Source organism: Bubalus bubalis, chromosome 22 (genome assembly GCF_019923935.1).
Source record: "Bubalus bubalis isolate 160015118507 breed Murrah chromosome 22, NDDB_SH_1, whole genome shotgun sequence".
In the NCBI taxonomy this organism is placed as follows: Eukaryota; Metazoa; Chordata; class Mammalia; order Artiodactyla; family Bovidae; genus Bubalus; species Bubalus bubalis.
The window spans coordinates 27,234,821-27,253,548 of record NC_059178.1 but is presented as its reverse complement, the minus strand read 5'-3'; the positions used below and the strand labels follow the sequence as shown (position 1 = coordinate 27,253,548).

At 42.4% G+C, this 18,728-nt stretch overlaps 1 protein-coding gene across 6 annotated transcripts in view; it reads right to left on the bottom strand.

The window, feature by feature from the left end:
• The window catches only part of GREB1L (GREB1 like retinoic acid receptor coactivator), a 246,922-nt gene that overhangs the window by 169,197 nt on the left and 58,997 nt on the right, over positions 1-18,728 (bottom strand). The window lies entirely within an intron of this gene.

The window sequence follows — 18,728 nt, the reverse complement described above, 5'->3', positions numbered from 1 at the left end:
TACAACTGCATAGTTTTTTGCATAGAAAAACTGATTTGAAGATGGACAGAAGCAAGGCTTTGGTATGGGAGTGAGTCTGAGATCCCATGGCCATGCAGGCAGAGCACAGACCCTGAGGAGCCGTCCCAAAGAGTTATAACACTGATACTACACACGCACTTGTGGAAAGGACAGACTGGAGTTACTACGAGAAGGCTGAGTAAAAATGGGAGGAAAAATTACATGGAAGGCCAGCGAGAAGGGGAAAAGGTTGACAGAAAAAGAGCAGACAAGGTGTGTTGGGTACTCCGTTTATCCCATAATCCATTCTCTTCTCATCACCCTGCTCTGCGCTGGAGGCATACAGCCACAGAGGTCACCTGTGCTCTGACTTCTGGTTAGGATTAGCCCAGGGGAGATCTGGAGAGAAGGAGAGTATAAGCAAGGGGGAAAGTGAAGTCAGAGTATTTCCCTCCAGCCAGATCACCTGTGGCTGCCTGAGTCCTCTGCTGAAGGCTGCGGCTCCTCCCAGGCAGCCCTATCCACGGTCCCCCAGTGCTGGGTCCCAGTAGAGTGCCCTTCCTAGCACCTTCTGTCTTGTCCACAGGAAACCAGCACTGTGTTCAGTCTCATGGCTTCTGTGAAGACATCCTACCCCACCCCCTCTGCTTAGAGATTCCTCTACATTTCCACTAAGGTACCAACCTTTTCTGCCCATCACTTTCATAAGCTAAAGTTTGGACAGGGGACCCCAGATTTGCACTGTCTGATGTGGTAGTCTCTAGCTACAGTGTGGCTATTGAAATGAAAAATTCAGTTGCATAGTTTCATTAACCACGTGTCAAATGTTCAATAGTCACATATAGTAATAACAACTATATAGAATATTTCCATCATCACAGTAAGTTCTGTTGGACAGATTAGAATCTAGTCTAGGGTTTCTCAACCTTAGAAATACTGACATTTGGAGCCAGAGAAGTCTATGTTGAGGGGTTCAGAGGGGCTGTCCTTTGTATTATAGGACATTCAGCAGCATCCTTATCCTTCACGCACCAACGGCAGCGGCATTCTTCCAGTTGACCACCAAAAATGTCTCCAGATGCTCCCAGACTCAGGTTTAGCTGAAACCATTCCACTATAGATTGTGTTTTGCTTACCCACAGAGAAGGGCAAGATAAGTTAAAGGAAAAAAAGAAAGTGAAGATACACTTGGAACAGGAGATAGAGTAAGGAAAGAAAGCGAGAGAGGGGAAGGTTTCCACAAAATCCTGTGCAGTTTACTATCACTTTTTCGTAACAAGTTCTAGTCCTTCAGTAAAGTGCACTTAATTTTCTTTGGCTGCTCCCCTGGCACTTGGAACACTCAAACAGGATCATCATAAGGTACAACACCCCCACTGCACACCCCGAAAATGTCAGGGAGAGTTTTGGCTGAAGTGTCGATTGATGATATCTCCCGTTGGGAGCACGAAGGGATGGGCGGCCAAACATTATCACATAATGAAATTAAAGACAACCAGGAGGCCTCACTAACTGGACAGGGCCACCCGCACACATCCCTCTCCCTCAACATAGGAAGGCAGTGTTGTGTCCTCCTTGACCTGTCCAATCCTGTGTTAGGATCTTCAGGGTTAGCAGGCATTGAGAGCAGAAAAGTTACTACGGCCTGGGATTCCGGTGGCTACAACTCCACTAAGCAAATCAGGTTTCCCCCAAAAGGTAGCCACCAGTCCTAAGGGACGTCGTAGAGTGAAAACACTTTTTAAATACAATGGCCCATATTTAACCAGAGGCCCCTTCTTCTGAAATATACCTATTGATTTTACCCAATGCTGACACAAAGAAAAGAAGACTTGTGTTCAACCTGAAATCTTCCATCTGCCCAGAAGGGTTTCCTTGACACTCTGAAAGATCTCCATCCAGCAAGATGAAGGCACAAAAGAGGTCCTGTTGCAGGCTCAGGAAACGGTCACGCTTGAGAATCACAGAGGCCACTGGATGGAACCAGGAGGTGGGAACTAAGAGCAGAGCAGGCCAGGGCCAGACATCAAGCACAGCCAGAGAGGCTGGCGATTTCCTGCTTTCTTATCAAGCTCCCAAGACAGGGACCACAGACGATTCGGAAGGTCTATAGCACCTGGAGCTGGTGTGACTCAGACGGTAAAGAATCTGCCTGCAAGGCAGGAGACCCAGGTTCAATCCCTGGGTCAGAAAGATACCCTGCAGAAAGAAATGGCTACCCACTCCAGAATTCTTGCCTGGAAAAATCCCAAGAACAGAGGAGTCTGGCAGGCTACAGTCCATGGGGTCGCAAAAAGTTGGATATGACTGAGCGATTAATGCTTTCACAGCATGTAGGCTGGAGGGACACAGAAAGCAGGGTGACATCTACCCTCTCAGTTCAGGGCCACAAAGAGCAGTGACAGAGGGTCAGGAACTGGGCATTAAAGAGGCTTATAGAACTAGGGGAATAACTCAACCAAAGTAAGTCACAGGATGAAAGTCTCCTGCAGGCTCCAGCCAGGCACCGTGTGGTACTAACACTCTAACAATGAATAAATCAAAGCTCGTGCCCTCCATGTGCTCACAATCAGCCCCGATGGTCTGACCATGGTGGTGGTGGTGGTGGTGGTTGGTGATGATATAATGAACCTATTGTTTAATCCTGGCAAATGTGTGAGGCTGGGAAATGGAGGGACTGCTCAGTCCAAGACTGTGTATTATAATTATCCGAACGCTAGAATGTTCCCTAAGCACACAGTTCAAGATATAAAATGGCAGGGATTAAACAGTGCTCACCTTTGAATTCACCTCAGATCCATACACCATGTCTGGTTTACAGAAGCCAGTCAATAAACATTGACTGAATACTGAATGAGGTAAAGGAGAGGCTTATCTATCTCATATGATAGATTTCCCCCAGAAAGCAGTGACTTTTTCTTTTCTTTTGTGCCTGCTCCATAGGCTGCTCAGGTGAAATCTGAGTAGTAGGTACTTAATCAAGAATAGTTGGGCCTTCCCTGGTGGCCCAGAGACTAAGTCTCTGCCTCTCAATGCAAGAGGACCCAGGTTCAATCCCTGGTCAGCGAAATAGATACCATATGCTGCATCTAAGACCTGGTGTGGCCAAATAAATGAATAAGTAAAAATAAGTATTTTTGAAAAAGGAAATACAAGAGGATACCATGAACACCTATATGATAACACATTGGACAACCTAGAAAAATGGACAAATTCTTAGAGTCATACAACCTTTCAAAACTGAATCATGAAGAAATAGAAAATGCGACTAGGCTGATCACTAGTAAAGAGATTGATACAGTCATCCAAAACCTCCCAGAACACCACGCCCAGGACCAGACAGCCTCCTAGGTAAATTCTCCCCCAAATTAAAAAAAAAAAAAAGCTGATAGTATCCAAAAAAAGATAACACTTGCATCAGAGAGGATCCCAATAGGAAACAGATGGCACATTTAAGTTAGGATGGTTTGCAGAGACTTATTTGAAAGGGACTATTTGCAAATTTCTGGGCACAGGGTTGGGAATACTGTTGAAATTCAGGGTTGTAGCAGCAGCATTGTTACCAACCCCAGAGAGAAGAGAAGAGAGGAAGGATTGATTGCAGGAACCTGAAAGAAGAAAGTCTGAGAGTGAAGAACCATGACCTTAGGTCGAGGGCCACAGGCAGCGCAAGGCAGCCCTGCAAGCAGGGAGCCTGGAGAATAATTAGCCTGACCTCGCTCTCGCGCCCTGGCTCTCCTATGGCGACTCTGCTGCTGTTGGAAGGCAAGGGGCACAGGAGTTCTTGGAAAGTCCTCACATGCAGCCTCCCCGGAACAGAGAGGGAAGGAAGAGAGGGAAACAGCAGGACCGAAGCGGCAAAAGGAAGACTCCCTTAACAACAGGTGATGGCTGTCCCTGAACTGGTGGTGTCTGGAAATGCTTGAGATGCCATAATCAATCTTTCCATGATGTGATGAGAAAGAATTAACTTGAAACTCTAACGCCATAGTCATGGTCAATAACTGAATGTTAAGACTACCACTCTAATTGAAAAACAGGATTTCATCTAGGCCAAAAGTCAAGTCCCAATTAAGAGAAATGTTAAGTTCAAATAAAAGCATGAATCTCAATTCTGTAAGACCTGCAGGTCAGCCACAAATACACCAACTCCAGATCCCTGGCTAGAGGTGAAGGGGTGGTGATTCCTGTCAGAAAACTAGTTACAGGAAATGTGTTGCTGCATATAACTAAAGCTTCTATTGTTAGAGAATATAGCACAACTTAGTACTGGGCAGTTGTCAGTGGAAGAGGGAGAAGGCAAGATGACCAAAACTCCTAAGGAAAAAATTACTACCGTGCAGTAGAACACAGATAGTTGAGGACGGGGAAATTCATGAAGAAAGTCAGTGAGAAAAACTCTACCTTGAAGGCTGCTACTTTCCCTAAGAAAGTGGAAAGGAAAACATTCATCAGATGACAGAAAATAACAAAATGCAATATTGGAAAGAAGAGGCTAAGAAGAATTCTTATGTGGTCTTAGCAATCACTAAAACAAAAGCAAAACACCTTTATCATCTTTTAACTTTGGTGAGTCTGTGGCCTCCAGCCTTTTGACATATACCAGCAAACTGCAGGCAGGGAAAGAAAAAGATTCTTTGGCTTTCTCCTCTTTTCTGCCTTAATCATAGGCATACATCCAACTTGTTATACTTGATTTGCAAAGATTTACAGTCACAAAATAAATACATTAAGTGCGCATTATTTCCATGTTCATTAATTCCTGAAAAATCATAATACATTCAGAATCTTGATGGTTAAATTAATTGCTGCTTATCACACTCAGTCTGGAATTTGATGTTTTCCTTCTAAAGAGAGACATACGCATTGCTACGACCTGTTCTGTGCAAGCTGTTCTCATCATAATGAGCACTTATCACAATTTCAGAGTCTTACCTACAAGGAGTACACCTTGTACTGTTGTTCAAGCATATAAAACTCACAGCAAGTTGCAAATACAAAATATGCGCAACTGATAAACGATGACTAGTTTATATGCACAGATACGGCAAGAGAAGATGCCAAATGACTGCAATCGCCAAGCTCATTAGCTTTGCCACAAATGAATAGAATAACCAGAAGAAAAGGATCTATTCCCTTGTCTTGGGGCCACTTAATTATCATGAATATTTGGCAGCAGTATTATCACTAAAATATAATCTATGTTTATGGATTCAATAGTTTATATTCTTCATGGACCTAAATATTCTTATTCACTAGTTCAACCACAAGTATTAATTGAGCACCTACTGGACATATGAAACAGCGCTGCTAGTACGAGGGATACATCAGCAAACAAGGCCAGGCAAGGTTCCTGCCCACACTGAGCTTATTTCAAAGGCAGATGGCAAATTACAATCGGTAGGTAAATAAGTAAATAAGGATTTTAGACAGTGACCTTTCATCCAAGAGTAAAATGAAATATGTGATGGGATGAAGAGAAACAGGGAAGGAAGGATTTAGGTGAAATACTTAGGGAAGGTCTCTTTGAGGAGTTGACAGGGAAGGAGTTTATGTGTGAGTTGCTTAGTCATGTCTGACTCTTCACAACCCCATGGACTGTAGCCCACCAGGCTCCTCTGTCCGTGGGATTCTCCTGGGAAGAATGCTGGAGTGGGTAGCCATGTCCTTCTCCAGGGGATCTTCCGGACCCAGGGACTGAACCCCCGTCTCCTGCACTGGCAGGCAGGTTCTTTACCGCTAGTGTCACCTGGGAAGGCCTGAGCAGTTTATAGGTAAGTCTTGAACAACAAGAGTAAGTCAGCACGTGGAGCTACAGAGAAACAGCATTCCAGACAAGAAAGAGCTCAGGTATAAGCCCTGAGGAGGGAATGAATGGAGAATGCTTGAGTAAGAAGGTCAGTAAGTGAGAGGGAAATGATAGGAGATAAGGTGGCCTGGGTAGCCAGATACCAGACCTCGAAGCTCCTTGGAGGGCAAGGAATTTGGATTTTGTTCCAGGAGTAATGGGAGGTTGCTATAGGGTTTGGGGACAGAGAGGATATCTCTGTTAAAAGGATAATTCTGGCTCTGAATGGAGAACACAGTCTAGGAGGGAGAAGATCATTGCAGTCATTCAAGTGAGAAAAGATGGTGGCTGGAACTATGGTAGGAAAATGGACAGACTGGAAACCTATTCTGGAGACAAAACCTATTGGCAGATTGAATGGGGATATGCTCAGGGAAGGGCTTCCCAGTGGTAAAATGGTAAAGAACCCAACTATCAATGCAGGAGATAGAAGAGACGTGAGTTCAATCCCTTGGTCAGGAAGATCCCCTGGAGTAGAAATTGGCAACCCACTCCAGTATTCTTGTCTGGAGAATCCCATGGACAGAGGAGCCTGGTGGGCTACAGTCCTTGAGGTCGCAAAGAGTCGGACACAACTGAAGTGACTTAGTACGTATGCTCAGGAAAAGAAAAACATTAAAAAATAACTCTCAGGTTTTTTACTTAAGCAACCAGCTATTGTCATTAACTGAAAGGGGGAAGAAAAGGAGAAATGCAGGTATGAAGTAGATGGAGTGGTTATGTAGGGGAGTCAAGAATTGCATTTTATACCTATTATATTTGAGAAACCTATTAGATATCCAACCGGAGGTAAAAAGCAGATAGTGGTATGTATGAACCTGGAGTTCTGGGGAAAGATCAGACATACTTTTTTTCATCTAAATGAAAAATATTTTTAGAAAAGTAAATACCAGAGCAGTGGGGACTGTGTCCTTAAATTTACTCTCACATTCTGAAGTGTTGTAAAAACACAGGATGGTGTGAAGTAGTAACTCTAAAACCCCAAACTGAAATATCACTTTTTTTGTTGTTTGCTTGGTGTTCCTACCAACTCAGCTCAAGTATTCTTCCACCAAAAAGACACAGGACTGCCATCTCCTTGTAGCAGAGAATGATCACAATCAGGAAAACTATAGTATGGGCTGAGTTAATAAAGATTTGAAATACTGTATGGATTTGGAAGCAGGTGTATTGATTCACTAGCTCAAGCCTGAACAGAAGTGTCCCTCACCAATGATATACAGGCAGAATCAGCCTTGGGAAGGATCTGTCACTGCTGCTGCATCAAAAGAGCAGATTCTATGAGGGGCAACTGACTAAAAGGTGTTAATAATGCCTTTTGCAGGGCTGGGCAGAGTTAGGTCAACAGAATTTCATAGAGACATAAACACCTTCTGACTGGTTGTTCCTCAACACAGTCTCAGCTTTGGATTGATCGGCTTTCTTACTCAAACTACACATTCATCCATTCATCTTACTCAATGCATGATTCACCCTGGATTCAGAGAGGGAGAAAAGGGGGGCAAAAAAGCATTTCAGCTCTTATAAATGGAACTCTTGAAGTCCCAGGAAGAGAGTGTGTGTGTGTGTGTGTGTGTGTGTGTGTGTATGCGTGCTCCGTCATCCAACTCTTTGCGACCCAGTAAGTATCACATTATAAATTATATAATAAAACAGGCTCATATAAAAAGTCAACGTGTTGAATTTAATAGACATGCAAATATCAAGAATTTTTACTTGGGCTGATTTCTTTACAGTAAGGTCTAACCCCACAAAACCTCTTTGTAAGATCAATAGGGCAGGAAGTGGCAAAGTCATAATCAGTGACCTTAGATCTTTTTGAAGTGCAAAAAAGCAGAGTAACAGCCTACAGGGGAAAACTAACATCACACCTTTGAATCAGTAAGTGAAGAAAGATCATCATTAACAGCTAACCTATCCTTTAAGGATACTTTCAAAACCAATTAGAAAATCTCTGAAAAATATTATATTTATGGTTAGGAGTTTAGCCCTTCTAAGAATTTTTTCCCCAGATACATTTCAGAATTAAAAAAAAAAAAACAAATCTACCAGTAACTTTCCATTTGGGAACTTCTTTTTCTATTTTTAATGTAAATCTGAGATTATCTGGCAGTTTCTATGCAAGTCTAATAAACAACAGTAACTGCACACGGGGGTAAGAATGCGGTGTATATACACTTTGAGTTTTATCTTAAAAGTGCCCATGCGAAGACCTAGCCTTTAAGAACTTATTGCATTCAAAATACTTGGAGACATGGATAGAAAGTGATCATTAAAACCCTCTGAATATGGAACCCACTTCCTTCCAACAAGTATATTGCTGCAATTCAAGCCTGAGACATACTTTGGGCAGTGAGGTATGTTTCTTAAAATCTTCCAACAAATCCTACTCCACCCCTGGGAGGAGGAGGGGGGAGACAAAACTTGCACATCTTATATCTTACTCTGCTTTTCTTTAGTTTCCACATATTTATATCTACTTAAAGAGGACAGGAGGAAAAAGAGAAGAGAAAGAAGAGAGAAAGAAGAAAGCAAAAGGCCATCAATGTTTACTTTAATATGGCAGAGTTAAGAAATGGTAGGTACTATCAAAAGCATCTGGTCTACCAAGGCATCCATGCTCTTTGCTACTCTTCTTGAAGTTTCCTCCTCTTCTATCTCACTTCCTCTGTTCTCTACCTTTTAGCAAACCCCTCCCACCCTAGTCTCTACGCCACCAATGGCCACACCATACAGAAGCAGGGCAAAAAGTAAATGATGGGTATGTTTCAACAGTCATAATAAATCAGTATAGCATGATAGAGTTAGCCAGTTTAAAAAGGTGGTAATTGGTTTGAGCCAAGCTGAGTAAGTATTCCAAATTAGTGATTTTTCTAATCACAACCAGCAATAAAAGGTTGACAGGATTTATCTAAGACATATAATCAAATTATGTCCTATGGCTATTTCTAATCTTTCAATAGGAAAAATGACCCTGTTGCTGTTGTGTGTTCAGTCACTCAGTCCTGTCCGACTTTGTGACCCCATGGACTGTAGCCCACCAGGCTTCTCTGTCCTTGGGATTCTCCAGGCAAGAATACTGGAGTGGGTTGCTATTTCCTTCTCCAGGCAAACTTCCTAGCAAATCCATATCTCCTGCATTGCAGGCAGATTTTTTACCACTGCACCACCTGGGAGGCCCCTAAAATGATCACAGGAGACCTAATTAATATTTCAGTTCCACCACTTCTAGGCTTTTTTAAAAAAATTCACCAATATTTGGGGTTCGAGAGCATGAAAAGCATTCGGGCACCTCAAATGCTTTTAATTCATTGGCCTAAAGCTCTCAACAACAAAGTTCTCCAGGAACAAGGTGTACATGGATGTTGTTCAGTTGCTAACAAGTTATTGCTGTTTAAGGTAGGACTACAGACTGCTGTTCAGTTGCTCAGTCATGTTCAACTTTTTGCAACCCTATGGCCTGCAGCATGCCAGGCTTCCCTGTCCTTTACTATTTCCCAGCTCAAATGGACACGCTCAAATTCATGTCCATTGAGTCAGTGATGCTATCCATCCATCTCATCCTCTACTACCCACTTCTCCTCTTGCCTTCAAACTTTCCCAGCATCAGGGACTTTTCTAATTCAGCTCTTCACAACAGATGGCCAAAGTATTGGAGTTTCAGCTTCAGCATCAGTCCTTCCAATGCATATTCAGGGTTGATTTCCTATAGAATTGACTGGCATGATCTCCTTGCAGTCCAAGGAACTCTCAAGAGTCTTCTCCAGCACCACACTTTGAAGGCATCAATTCTTGGGGGGCTGTCCATCTTGGGTGGCCCTGCACGGCATGGCTCATAGCGTCACTGAGTTATGCAAGCCCCTTTGCCACGACAAGGCTGTGATCCACGAAGGGGTGTATACATGGATACTATTTGCTAAAAGGAGGAACTGAGCTCCCAGGGAGGGGGGCAATCTGCTAGCAACCAAGACAATCTGTGACAAAAGAGCCGCCTCTGGGAGGGAGTTTCTGCACACAAACTTCACTCCTAGGATACCAGCGGCCAAGGATGTGCTTCCTCCTGTTAAGTTGTACAAAGCAAACAAAATGACTTGTCACCCTCACTCCAACAATACACACAGATAAGGGAGGTCCAAATTCCTTTAAGAACCAATGAAATAAATGGCAAATTATCTCAATTACACTAAATGATTCTACGACACTCTGCAAGAACGCTGACATTTTCCTTTGTGAATAGCCTTCTGCCAGATAGCAAACACCCTCCAAACACCAGCCACATGGACGGCATCACAAGTACGGAATTAAACACAGGCTCTACATTCCAAACACTAGAGGACCCAGGAAAGAGTCAAACTTCCTTTGGGCATATGTTAGGTGTGGCTGGATCCTGGGTAACCCTTATGGTGCCAGAAAGGCCTCCCTGAAATTAAGCTGAATAATCCTCTGAGAGGGAGAGTCTGAGAGTCTAACTGTAGGACTACATAGTGTGACTTTATTCAAATAGGCAGCCTTTTTTCTCCCTACTCAAAAATGGTGTGTGTTCTGGAGGGTAGGGAATGGCAGGTACTTCAAGATAATATTTCAAGGAAAGATGATAAGAAAAGCAAGGAAATAGCATAATAATAGCAAAAATATAGCAGTGAAAAAGTTTTCCAGACTAATTGTGTATAATGCCTGGCCTGTAGGGGGACATATGCGTTAAAAGATATTTCCATTCTTCCTGCTTATTTTGGGCTGATTTTATAGAACAAAACAATGTAACGACATCAAACCATCTGCAGAGATAAAATCTAGGGACTTTTCAAAACCTAAGCGTGTTTGGAGAAGGGGAGGGGAAGGCGAAGAGGGAACAGAAGTTAGAGGAGGATAGAACAGTGACAAAACTGGCTTTTGAACAAAAGCAAATAGGAGCATAAAACATTTATGGGTGTTTTCATTCATACGATTTCTTCCTAACTCAACAAACACTTTGGCTTATGATGGATTGACGCCACCATGAAACTTGACAACTTCAAAATCAACTTCATGTTTGGGTTCCATTCTTTCAGGTGATGAATAGCGGGAAATCCGTGAAGGAATGCCAGTTGAAGTCAGTCATTTATCATGAACCAAAACGGCTAAGTGCCCCATAAACTGCAATGATCCATTTCCTATTAGCATCACACAACAGAAGGCAGCCTCATCTGCATTAACAAGTCTTACCACCTCTGCAGGCAGAGAGGCTAATGTTAGGAAATAGGTTATTTTTGTTCTGTTATAAATCCTCATTATTATACCATAAAAAATTCTTTAAGGATATAAACTACTGATTGATACATTAAGGAATTCTTTGAAAAGATCTTCTCCTGCTTAGGTTTTTATGATTATTATATTTTTAAAAATTTAAACCTGGTAAAGTATTTTTACTGTTTTCACTCAGCCTCTACCTGGATTTCTCTACATAATACAAGCTTCTTTTACCATAATGTCAAACATCACGAGACTACGATTAAAATAATTTCCTGTTTGCCACAACAGTTAGGTGGCACTGACACATTTTCAATGTCCTACGTTTGGCAAATACTAGGTTTCCTAATTCCAAGAAAAGGCATGACCATAGCATGTCATGACTTAAACTAAGACCATTAAAGTGTTAAGTTCAATACTTTTCCCATAAACACAGTCAAATGTGTTAGTGGCTCACATCCACATGACTAGTGACACTCTTGCCTACAAACATGGTCAGGAGTTACCTTCCTCCAACAAATGGCATCACTTCTAAACAGAAAGAAAAAAGAAAAAGAAACCCAAATGGCAAGATGAGAAAAGCAACTAAGGAGAATGGGTACCATTTAAAAAGATGAGGAAAACAGGACTGTTTACTATGACACTACGAATCCACACTTGTTTAAAACCTCCTCTTTTGAAATGAAGCGCTGAAAGCACAAAAAAAGATGTTACCTGATAGTACAACTTTGAGTTAATTTTTAACTGCAGAATGCAATTTAAAATACATAAAGTATTTTTACTGTCTTTGAAGATTCTTCAGCCTTCCCTCTTCCCCTTCATTCTTTTCTTCAAAAGAAACATCAACAAACTTGGAAAACACAACAAATTTGGAAAACAAAAAAGGATATGGCAAACTACTTTTTATCATTAATACTCAATTATGAGCACCCTGAGAACAGTTATTTCAAACAATCATAAATTCCCAAGAGGATAAGAGGAATTAGACAAGGTCCACGTCCTCAAGATGCTTATAATTTATGAGGAATATAGGATATGTGTGTCAGTCACTCAGTCATGTCTGACTCTTTGTGACCCCATGGACTGTAGCCCACCAGGCTCCTCTGTCCATGAATTCTCCAAGCAAGAACACTGGAGTGGGTTGTCATTTCCTTCTCCAGGAATATAGGACACCTTCATAAATAAGAAAAATGTTTTAAAAACCCTGCAGCAACATGGATGGGCCTAGAGATTGTCATACTGAGTGAAGTAAGTCAGACAGAGAAAGACAAATACAGATGCTATCACTTATATGTGGAATCTTAAAAATGGTACAGATGAACTTATGTACAAAGCAGAAAAAGAGCTGTAAATATAAAAAAACAATCTTATGGTTATCATGGGTGAATGGGGGGGATAAACTGGGAGACTAAGATTGACATAGACATACTTCTATATACAAAATAGCTAACTAATAGGAACCTACAGGTAGAACAGGGAACTCTGCTCAGTACTCTATAATAACCTATATAGGCAAACAATCTAAAAGAGTGGATATATTGTACACATATAACTGATTCACTTTGCTGTTCAGCAGAAAGTAACACAATATTGTAAATCACCTATATTCCAATAAAAAAATTCTTTAAAACCTTGAGTGAATTACTACAAAATCAGTATATACCATAATACTTTTAAAATATCAGGACTAAAAAAAAAAAAAAAACTTGATGACTCATTAAAAAAGATTTTTGGAAATAGAGAGAGAATAGACTATGAGCTGGGGTGACTCAGGAAGAATTCATGGAAGAAGACAACTTAAGCTTCGTGTTGAAGAGTGAGCAAGTTAGTGGACTGATAAATTCAATATTTTTTTCCAAACAAAATAATCTCCGAAAATATACAGGCTCCCCTAAAAGTGTTGTCCCAACTAGAATATTGTTGTCCCAACTCAGAATACATCATTCTGAGTCTCCACAAGAGCCAGCCTTTCATACTTGGACTTTTAACCTCTCCATTTCCTGAAATTCTCCCTCGCTGCCCATTCACCAAATGATGACCATCATTGTTATCCTTTCTCCTTTGAAATCGCTAATAACCCTCAAGTCAGAAGATCCCACCCACCAAGAACTAGAGGATCCTGCAGAGTTAGGGTTGCCTGTTTATGACCTTATTTATGTCAAGTAGATTTTAATCATCAGAAACTTTCCTGACTCTCTGAGAGGATGCCCTACAAGGATAAACTAAAATAAAACAAAAAGTTATAAGGGGACTCCAAAAATGTGTCTGTTACTATTTCTTCCAAGCTCTGCCCTGGACATTTGGGGACAGGTATTTACATGTTATACAGATTCCTAAAGCATGATCAAGCTCTTAACTCTTAGCCTTTCTCAACTTTCGTGGGAATTATTGCAACACGTAGACCATGTCTCCCCAACCCTAGAACACCCCGGCCTAGTGCATTCCATGTGCTTCTGCCAGGAAAATCTTTCTCGACTACAAAACACTACACAGAACCCCTTTGGATAAAACACCTCCAGGGGATTGCCACTACTGATAGAGTGCAGTTCAGTTCTTTAGCTGGTGCTGCCCCGCCTTTTTCCGCCTCAAGGCACCCAGAGAGAACGCAAGAATATTTATAGAGCACAGATAACCAGAGATGTCTTGCAACAAGAAATACAAGCGTCCCCAGCAGCTTGAGGGCAAAGTAGTATCACTGCCTACCTGTAATTCATTCCTAGCCTAGCACAAGAAAATCTGGTTAGGTGATCTGCCCTCTTCAGCCATATCTCTCTTTTTCCCTCTACAGCAGGGAGTCTCAAACTGTACTGTGCATACAGGCCACCAGGGATCTTGTGAACATGAAAATTCTGATTCACTAAGTCCGAGATGAGACTTGAAGTTCAGGATTTCTAACAAGCTTCCAGGTGGGGACGGCTCTGCTGGTCCGAGGACTGAACTTTGAGTAAAGGAGATGATGGTAGTGGTTCTCAGGCTGTCCACGAAAATCCCCTGTGAAGCTTAAAAAAGTCAGCTGCCTAGGTTACAACCCAGACCAACCAGAATCTTTAGGGGAGCTATTTTTAAAGCTCCCTAGGTAATTTTATTATTTTTTATTTTATTTATTTATTGGCTGCATCACACAGCATGTGGGACCTCAGTTCCCCAGTCAGGGATAGAACCCGTGTCCCCTGCATTGGAAGCGCTGAGTCTTCATCACTGGACCACCAGGGAAGTCCCTCCCCAGATGATTTCTATAATGATTTCAATCAGCCAAAGTTGCATTTTCTACTTGAGCCAGACCATTCTCTCATCATTCCCCATTCCTTCTCTGCTCAGCTAAGTCCTACCCTTCTCATAGGGCCTGATGTTAGTCCTCCTCTGGAAAGCTTCTCCAGCCATGGATAACATTAGCTCAGACCCTCTAGACTGCCTATTCCGTCCTTGCCCTCCGCCCTGAATCAGCAGTGGTGTGCGCAATGCTTCAAACAGGTGCTGCTGATTACCTGTCTTCACACGCTCAGGCCTGGCAGGAGCAAATGTTAGATGTATGACTTTGAGATGGACTTTTGGGGAAATTCAGCAAATAACAGCAAGGGAGTTCTTTCACGTCTGAATTGAAAAACACAGGTACTGTCTCAGTCAGGAAGGAATATTTTCAGGCCTTGACCGTGATTGCCAGTTAACCTCAGTTAGGTTCCTCTCGGTTAAGGATAGCAGAGCTTCTATCTAGTCACTAAGACCTGCTCTCAAAAAAGGGTGAAAAGGAAGAAAGAAGCTGGAGCCCAGGGTCATGACCTTTAGGGTAAGATGTGGAGAGGCTCAAATAACAAGCCATTCCCCTCACAGGGAAGCAAGAATTCTCTGGGAATGATAGTCATGGGAGCCCATTCAAATTTGGGAATGAATGCACTGGCTCCTCCAGTTTAGCTAATTCCCTAACTACTCCAATTTAGGATATAAAAGGCTCCTAGTGCCATAAATATACAGAAAAAGCAAGGAGTTGTCAATTCACGTATTCTCAAAACCTGAGTTCACGAAACGCTTAGTTAATGGAATAGACGATCTCATAATATCAGTCTCTATGCCAGAAAAACGTTTTCAATATGAAACTGGAAAATTTTTAAAACAAAAGGAGTGGACTTCGAGTGGTGGGAACATGTCACAAAAGACAGACCAAGGGAAATCCATCATAATTCCAAACTGAGAAGAATTTGAAATGAGAGACAGAGGGTCACTGATGAAGATATTGATCTCTGAAGTAACAGGTCTGGATTCAAATTCTGACTCTGTCCACTTTGTGTCTGCAGGCAAATTCCTTTACCTTTGTAGGCCTCAGTTTTCTCTCCGTGAAATGGGGATCCTAAGGGCAACTCATGCGTCTGTTTTACATGATAAATGGGGCCGTTTCTCCAACAATGCCTACCAGACTTATAAGTATGGTAGGTATTGTTTTATTTTAAATACTTTTTAATTTTATTTTAAATACCGTAAGTATTTAAAATGTTAAATTTGTTTTTAATCTGTTCAGGTAGGCCTTTACCACAAGAGCTATGTCACAGAGTATAGTATTGCAGTGATCTACACTTAGACCTTACCAAGCCACCGGAACCTACATACAAACATGTTTTTAATGCTTCAGTGCTTTTGCACTCTGCATTTTACCTGGAATGAACCCTCCCAATTTCCTGTCCTTTGCCTCTGCCAAAATAATTAAAATAATTACTCCTATTATTATTATTTCGTTTCAAAGTCTCACTCCCATGGAATCTCCTCTCCTCTGGGTTTGTTCCCTGTCACCTCCCCATTGGAGGCTGTCTCCTGTGCTCCTTGTTTGTTGTTCCATCGCTAAGTCGTGTCCGGCTCTTTGCAACCCCATGAACTGCAGCACACCAGGCTTCCCTGTCCTTCACTATCCCCTGGAGTTTACTCAAACTCATCCTCTGTCGCCCCCTTCTCTTCCTGCCTTTAATCTTTCCCAGCATCAGGGTCTTAAGTCCTATGCTCCTAGAACATATCATAGGGACCTATATTGGAGTACATATCATACTCTGAGTTGTGAGCACCTGTGATTCTTTCTCTCATTTGTGAATTTACAGAGCCATGCTGTCCAAAGTGGTCACCACTAGCCTCATGTGCCACTATTAATATTTAAATTAATTAAACATAAATTAAAACTCCCAGTTCCTCAGTCTCATGAGCATATCAAGTGTTCAAGAGACACAAGGGACTATGAATACCATATTGGGCCATCATCACAGAATATTCTCTTGAACAGCAATATTCAGGAGCTTCCCTGGTGGCTCAGTGGTAAAGAATCTGCCTGCAATGTGGGACACCCGGGTTCACTCCCTGGGTTGGGAAGATCCCCTGGAGGAGGAAATAGCAACCTACTCTAATATTCTTGTCTACAGAATTCCATGGACAGAGGAGCCTGACGGGCTACAGTCCACGGGGCAACAAAGAGTCAGACACAACTGAGCAACCAAACAACAACAAATTCATCCTCTTGTGCAGGGATTATGTCTTGTTTTTTCCTAGTGCCTCACACTTACTATAATGAGTTTGTAAATGCAAGACAATATCAACAAACACAGGCATGTCTATACATAGTCTTTCAGCTGAAAGAGAAAGGATTAATTATTCATTAATGTTTCAGCCTACAAGAGAAAATATAAATACCTAGCATGACCACAAGGCAGGCAATGAATAAAGGATGTTTAATCATGCTTCCCAGGTGGCGCTAGTGGTAAAGAACCTGCCTGCCAATGCAGGAGACATAAGAGATGTGGGTTCGATTCCCTGAGTTGGGAAGATCCCCTGGAGAAGGAGTTGGCAACCCACTCCAGTATTCTTGCCTGGAGAATTTCATGGACAGAGGAGCCTGGTGGGCTACAGTCCATGGATCACAAAGAATTGGACACAACTGAGCAACTTTCAGGACAGGAATCATGTGAATGAAGTTGGGTAAGAAGTCGAATTCCTTGCCTTCTGTTATAAGTCATAGTTATTCAGCCAGACAACTATTAAAATTTTATTTTAAGGAAAGTCAGTACAATGGCTGAGTGGTCAGTCCTGTTTGGTGGTTTGGTTGTATCTTGCCTGCCTCATCTAGCCAAGTCCATTTGCTCCTTAATCTCAGCCCCAGTGTTTATCCCTCACGTGAAAGCCTGTAAAGCACCTCTGAGATGTCTCCAACAGACTCAGACCAGGTCAACAGAAAGCATTTCCCCGCAGGGCAGAGCAGGCAGCAAGACCATTCCTCTGAATCCTGCTTTCTTCCCAATGATTTCCCCAGCCTCTCTCTGTCCCTCGACCACCCTGAACAAAGATGCTGAGATACCAGTTACTAAACTGCCCTGCTTCATGACACGAGACCACCCAGTTCAGTGTTGGTCATCTCTTCCCTTGTCCCTCCAAAAAGCATTCAAACAAGTCCAGATCTGACAAAAAGATCTGTATTTTGCTTGTTGAATGCCCCAAAGTACCCCTGCTGTGCTCTCTCCTTGCTGTCTCAAGTTAACAAATTTAACTTTCCCGCAGACTTACCCTGTGACCAAATTTCAGGACCCAGCCTATCATGGCATTCATTGTGCGCCACCTAATTCTCCAAGAAGAAAGTAACAGAATATCTTTTGTTCATTGATTTGCTGATCAAGAGCCATGCTTGTGGTCTTCCTTGGTGGCTCAGTGGTAAAGAATCTGCCTGTAATGCAGGAGACCCAGGTTCAACCCTTGGGTCAGGAAGATCCCCTGGAGAAGGAAATAGAAACCCACTCCAGTATTCTTGCCTGGGAAATCCTATGGACAGAGGAGCCTGGTGGGCTACAGTCCATGGGGTCACAAAGAACTGGACACAACTGAGCAACAGAGCATGCATGCATGCAAGGAAGCCAGACAGGACATATTCAAGTTCTACTTTCAACTGGAATTACAAATAGGAAGTGACATTTCCCTCAGAGATAGTTTAAAACACCCCATCTACTGCCATGCCACGCAAAGCACATTCAGCTCACAGAGAAAATAAACAGGCGTCTCATCAAGAGACTGCTGAAAAGAAAAGAGGCACAAAACGGCAGCACTATAAATGGATGATGTGAATAACCAGCAAAAGCAAAGAATATTCACAGAAAGAACAGCCTTGTATAGAAACCAAGCACATGACGTGGTATTTGAGCCTGCCCTGGAACAAGTACATCAGTAAAACACAAGGACCTTTCTACTCTTCTGTTACTTGGAATTAAGGTTCTCAAGCAAGGGGGCAAACCTCATCCCCACACACAAGTTGCTGATGGGAGACACAGAGAGAGTTCAACCCAGATCACAGCAAGGCTTGGTGCCTGGCTATCACCAGCTTCCCAGAGAGGAAGAAATGGAAAACCCATCAACACACTTACAGCTCACACCATAGAATATTCAGAGTAAACTATATAGACCAGCAATTCTTACTTCACAATGGTGGCTTCTGTTATCTCTCAAAAATCTTTCAGGCTTTCAGGGTCATCGCATAGAGACACCTGCACACATGGGGTGTGGTGGTGGTTTCAGGGCTCCCAGAAATTCCACAGTCCACCCTCTCATGCCCCAAAGTAGTCTCTACTTCATTCATTCTCTTTCTTTAAGGTTTGAGGCCCCAGGGAAATGCATGAATTTAGCCCTACAAGGAAAGCCCAGG